This window comes from Limulus polyphemus, unplaced genomic scaffold (assembly GCF_000517525.1).
Source record: "Limulus polyphemus unplaced genomic scaffold, Limulus_polyphemus-2.1.2 Scaffold0, whole genome shotgun sequence".
NCBI classification, from domain to species: domain Eukaryota; kingdom Metazoa; phylum Arthropoda; class Merostomata; order Xiphosura; family Limulidae; genus Limulus; species Limulus polyphemus.
Genome location: NW_013665610.1, coordinates 1,802,348 through 1,808,743, shown reverse-complemented (window position 1 = coordinate 1,808,743; position 6,396 = coordinate 1,802,348). Strand labels below are relative to the sequence as shown.

At 30.0% G+C, this 6,396-nt stretch overlaps 1 protein-coding gene across 1 annotated transcript in view; it reads right to left on the bottom strand.

Moving 5' to 3' along the window:
• Positions 1-5,604, bottom strand: part of LOC106461769 (serine/threonine-protein kinase tousled-like 1) — a 95,974-nt gene extending 90,370 nt beyond the window's left edge. The window contains exon 1 of the mRNA XM_022396676.1: positions 5,520-5,604. The gene's annotated coding sequence lies outside the window, so the exon portion shown is untranslated. The remainder of the gene's footprint in view (positions 1-5,519) is intronic.
• Between the last annotated feature and the right edge of the window lie 792 nt (positions 5,605-6,396).

Genomic DNA, 6,396 nt, shown 5'->3' with positions numbered 1-6,396 from the left:
CAGTCTTGAATTGTTGGAAATGGTTAATAGAATGGTGCCTGGGATGGAGGGGTTGTCATATGAAGAGAGACTGAAATCTTTCAAATTGTTTTCTCTTGAAAAAAAGAAGAGTTAGGGGGAATCTTATTGAGATATTTAAGATTGTAAAGGGAATTGATAGTGTTGATGCATCATCTTTTTTCATATTTAACATTGAGAATAGTAGGACTAGGGGACACAAATATAAATTTTGGCAAGGTATGAGTCATCTTCAGATAAGACAGTTTCATTTTTCTAACAGGGTGGTTGGCCTTTGGAATGGGTTGCCTTCAGATGTTGTAGAGGCAGTAAATTTAAGTGAGTTTAAGAAAAAGCCTGATAAGTATATAAATGATAAGAGCTGGCTTTAAGATTTAAAAAAATAATAATAATTTAGTTTAGAGGATGGAACAGCTGAGATGGACCAATAGGTCCCATGTTGTCCCAAAACATTATGTTATGTTAAGTTTTACAAAACATTGTTTTCATAGCAAATCAACATATTATTAATACCATAAGCTTCCGTATCATATGAAGGTTTTTAACTACACGTTTTGGTACCACTTTTCATATTCACCTTGTGAAAACAGCTTTGAGTTTGAAATTAATTAGAAGTTTCAATGGAATTTTATTGTCAGACTATATTTCTTCATGTAAGTGTAGACAATACAGTACTTCAGAAAAATAAAAATAATGGACATATCAAAATAATTTGTCTTCATAAATATTTTCTTTTGATCACAACATAGATGGAGCTCATCTAGGATATGCACTTACAAAACTTATGGACAACAAGGAACATTTGATCCTTCAAAGCTATCCTTACACACAAACACCCTTGAAATGCAAAAGATTAAACCTAGCCTTTGTTTTTCAGGAAATTATCAATTCTCCTTTTAAATTCTTATAAAGTGCCAGCTTTCACTAATTATCAATGACAGTTTACTCCATAAACCAATCATGCTGTTAGAAAGATAAAACAGTTAATTGGAGCTTAGCTTTTCTTTCCCAAATCTTAAAGTTAAATTTATGTCTCCTCATCCTATTGTCTTTAGAATACAGTACAAAAAATGAGGTCTTTAACTCACTGATTCCCCAAAAAATCATGTAAACTTCAATAAGATCATCACTTCCCCTTCTTTTCCCAACATAAAATAATTTAACAGGTATTAATTTATTCTCACAAGATAACTCTTCCATTCTCAGAATCATACTAGTAGCACTCCTCTGAACCATTTACAGTGAGTCAATATCCTTTTATCTTTGAATAAGGAGATCAAAATTGTATACAGTATCCCAAAAAGGTCCTAATTATTAACTTGTATAGAGATAATTAATTAATTTGACTTGTAAACTATTTATCTATAAATACACCTTCAAATTCTATTAGCTTTGCTATTAGCAACAAAGAACTGCCTCAATAGCTTGAGTGAGTTATTCACCACTATGCCTAGATTATTTCCTTCAGTCACATTATTGAGTAGGTTCCTATCTTTATTAAATACGTGACCAAAATTAAGATAATTCAAATGCATTATTTTACACTTAATTTAATTTACTGTCATTTCCCAAATATCTGTACAACTAACCAATTGATCCAAATTATTCTGTAGTGCCTCAACATTCTCAATACAAATAGAAAGATCCAAGAGTTTAATTTCATCCCCAAATTTTACTAAGTTACTATTTATGCTCCTATCAACATATCATCAATGTAAATAATTAAATGTAAAGGCCCAAGCACAAACCCATGAGCCACTCAATTAGTAACAAAAGTCCATTTTGAATTGACACCATTAATAAATTATTGCTTTCTCTAATGTAACCATCCTACAATCCAATTTACTAGTCTTTCTACAACTCCTTTTGATGTGATTTTCTAGGATAATCTTTTGCGTGGCACACTATCAAAAGCTAATTGAAAATCTAAATACCCAAGTCTACATCCCCTCCATCATCCAAATAATAAATAACATCCTAAAAACGTTTACTAATTAGTGAGGGAAGATTTCCCTTTAGTGAATCCACATTGATTTTCTTTTATATTTAAATAGAAGATTTTGCAAAGCTTTTATCAGACTCTCTAGAATCTTACCCTCAACAGAAGTAATACAAACTATTCTATAATTTCCAATGCAACTCTTCTCACACCCTATAAAAATAAGAGTAACATTAGCAACTCACCAATCTTCAGGTACTTGTTCATTATTTCTTGCCCTACAAAAGATGAAGACTTCCATACTTGATCTTTAATTTTTTTTAAAACCCTGGGAAAAACATTGTCTTGTCCTGATGCTTTCTTTTTAATCTCTCAGTGTAAATGCTCTAAATCATTTTACATTCTCCTCTTTGGCCTAGCTCTCTTAGAAAGCTCAATTACCACCATAGAGTTTTAGTTTAAACTGTCTTTAATGAATTTCTTTACAGTTTCTCTAACATCTTGCTACCTAACCTGTTCAGCCTATTTCAGCCCTGAGGAGCCCATTTCTAGCATATAATTCACTCTTACTCTGAAAACTATCCCAGAAATTCAACTAGTCCAACCACCTGTTGCTGTACACATATCCTTGATAATCTTTCATTTAAGCTTTGGTTCCTATTACGTAACTCATTCCTGCACCAAGTCCAAGGGAGTACTCTCAAAAGGGCCACATGTTATTTCTATCTTTAAACCTCTGAAATAGTTCTTTATATTTTTTGAGCAGCTCCTCTGATTTATAGCTTCTAACCTCATTTTCTCCTACATGCACTACTAAAACAGAATGCTCCTCAGTACCAGCAACAAAACAGTCAACAAGCTCTATAATGCCCCCTACTTTAACACCTGGCAAACAAATTCTAGTCCTAGTCTTTATATACTTCATACTACATACTTTTTCAGTATAAAGAGAGTCCACATAATGTACACCTATTGATTATAGTTTGGTAAAGTGCAATGAGATATTTAATAGCATCAACACAAGACCTTTAGTATTACATTTACTTATATGTGATGAATACTATAAACCAGTGTTAGCTATAACTCCCATTTATATCAAACATTATATACACCAAAACACCACTGATATTGCAGTAAGTGAATACAAGCAGTACAAGAGAAATTATCAATCAGTTATTTTTTACATAATATACATACATATAGTTGCATGCATGCCAACCAGTTAATGTTGTCAGACATTACAAAACACGTTTTTCTTGCTTTTCATCACGCTGTAGGTTTCAAGTCTCTACTGCTCAACTTATTTGCTGAACTAAACAGATACTTTCAGGTACCTGGTCTACATATTAAACTACATGTGTGATTCGGTCTTATTTTGAATAATGTTTTCAATTAATTTCCAACATAGTTAAATATCAACAAATAACTATACTTAAATGCTTTTTCTTTTCTTGTGAGTTAGAACTTCTAGACATTAACTGTTGTTAGATAAATATAGAAATAGTAAAGTAAATAAACAATATGACAAAGTCAACAAAAACAATAATTTCACAAGATGATAAAACCGAGATTTGTAGAAGTAGAAACTAGGAGACAATCCTAAAATAAGAGCTCATGTATGTATTTAAATAAAAGCCAATATTGTAATGGCTTGTTAAGATTTTCCAAGAGTTATTTTAGTGATTATGTGCTAAAAAATATTTTTGAAGTTATTTGTTAAAAAAAAATATATTCTTTGCTAATATAATTTGTCTGTTAGCATTCCATTTTCATGATTTTGTCAAAATATTAAACAGACCTTTTTATTTTATAGTCTCCTTCAAGGTTTTCAACAAAAATAGGCTCTCAAACAGAGAAAAAAAGCTTGCAATCAAAAACTAGTTTGTATATTGTTTCAACACATTATATCCGTGTATGTCTAAATAACATTTATTTTTCAGACCTTTATTTTTTTCTATAAGTTACATTTTAGTTCTAATCTATATAATTCAAATTACTTTTCATCAAAATTTATTGATCACTAATAATTTTCAGTCTTAGGCATTTTTTTACAATGTTATTGGGTACTTAGTAAGTTCAAACAGACATTACACAATGTTAAATATGGCTGTTTAAATGAGTTTCATGTATATAAGTATGAAATTGACATATAAACTGGTAAGGAAAAAACAATATTACTTGAAAGAAGTATCTAACTTAAGAAATGCTAGAATAGAAAGAAAATTGAAAATTTTTAATCTCTAAAATAATACATCTATATAAAAATTAATTTCCTTAACTTTCTAAAATTAGAGTTAGATGGGATCTGATTGAAGTGTTTAAGTTTGTAATGGGAATTGATAGTGTTGGTGCATCATCTTTCCTTCAAACTTTATTGTGAGAATAGTATAGCTAGGGAACACAAATATAAATCTTAGCAAGGTAGAACTCACATTTAGCTCAGTCTTATTTTTCTAACAGGGTGGTTGACCTTTGAAATGGGCTGCCTTCAGATGTGGTGAATTCCGTTAATTTAAGGGAGTTTATGGAAAGGCTGAACAAATCTTTGAATAGTAAGAACAGGCTTTGTGTTTGACTTAAAGTTTAGCTTAGTGGATTGGATAGCTTAAATGTACCAACAGGTCCCTTGCTGTATTTAAATCTTATGTCACAATAATGTAAAAGCTTTCTGTAACACAAAAAGAATTAGCCTGACAAATAACATGCTTAATTACTATACATTAAAATACATGTTCGTAAAAATACACTTTATGAAAAAACAAGAATAATTTTCATCCTTTCCATGACCTTCTAACATTGTGAATTGGTTATTCTAAATAACTGATGAAGTAAAGAGTATACATACTCTTTAACTTTGCATACCATAGGAAATCATAATCTTAAAATGCATTTAATTTTTACACTGTTCAATTTATACTAGAGTATTACCAAGTAAATATTTTATAAATTTTGTTTAATAAATTCTCTAACATTTCTGAAAATACGAACCATGTTAGCTATAGCAGTATATGAATTATTTATTGAAAAATTATTACATGACATGCTTGAAAAAGATGCTCTTTTGCAAGTACTATAAATATAATAATTTTTTTCCTTATCCTCATGTTGAACAAGTATTGAACATATTGTGCTATGATTTATATGTTGGAAAAATGAAACATTGAAAAATATATTACTTGTAAATGGGAACAAATGTGGGGGTTGTTTTTCTGGGTAATTTGGTTCCAATTTACCCGAGGGTTTGTTTACAAAATGATAATACTCTATAGTCTTTTCATTTCTACTTTACGTACGTATCTTGCAAATTTAATTTTTATGTAAAGCTAATTAATAAAACGTTTTGCAGAAAATATCCGTACATACGACCGTGATACTTATAGTACAGTATGTAACCGATACAATACTATTAGTATTACTACACCAGACTGCATAAGTTGACAGAACGGCTGATTTTGTCTTAAGGCCAATATGAATAATACAAAAATCTATTAATCAAAGTTTTTATGATCCCATAACTACACTAATAAAGCAAAATAATATGTAGATATAAATATTTCCTTACCAATAGCACAATTTCTTGTCCAATTATAAAATAAATTACCTTATTTTTATTGTTGCAAAAAAAAAAAAAATTGCTCTCATATGTGGAACGTTTCAACTGCCCCCTACTGTCTAAAAAAGGCCCAATGCTATAACTTAAAACTTTTAATATGTTTATTTAGTAGGATTTACTAAATACGTTTCTTCAACGGAAAATTACTGTTGTTACTTAGTACAATGGTACTCATGCACCAACTTTTCCATTTCTCTTCTCTATGGTTTATTATGTTGTTATTAGTAGTTTTAATATAAACTTGACTTGATTGTTTTTTATGGGTATTCTTAAGGCCGGAATAAAACGTGAGTGTACGATGTAAATTTTGAACTTCATAAATAAGTTAAATACAGTTTAAACAATACACAAACAAAGGTGATGGGTAGATAATATACAAAATAGTAATTTTAATATTTCGAATAAGTATAAACTAATGACAACGAATTTTTTGTTATATGGTTAAGTAAATAGGTTAAGCTGTAGGAACATGTCAATGAAAAAATACAAAATAATAAGTTTAAATGAAACGACTAAAATTGTAGTTACCATAGTGATTCATTTGCAAACACGTGTTTTTTAATAATGCATCTAGTTTTTGATTAATTCTTTTTTATTATTTTCTCTTAGCTGGGATCCTGAGGTAATTGCACCCATTCGCCCACCATTAATCTGGCTGTGAGTACTGTCACTTAGTAGAATATTGTTACGTCTCCGTGTGTTAATTAATTTTCCGTAACTTCGTACCGACGAAACTTACGCGACACAAGCCTTTACTTAATAAAACTGGTTTATTCTTTCCGAATATAACTTAACCGATACACTCAACAATCGCGCTAAACAAACG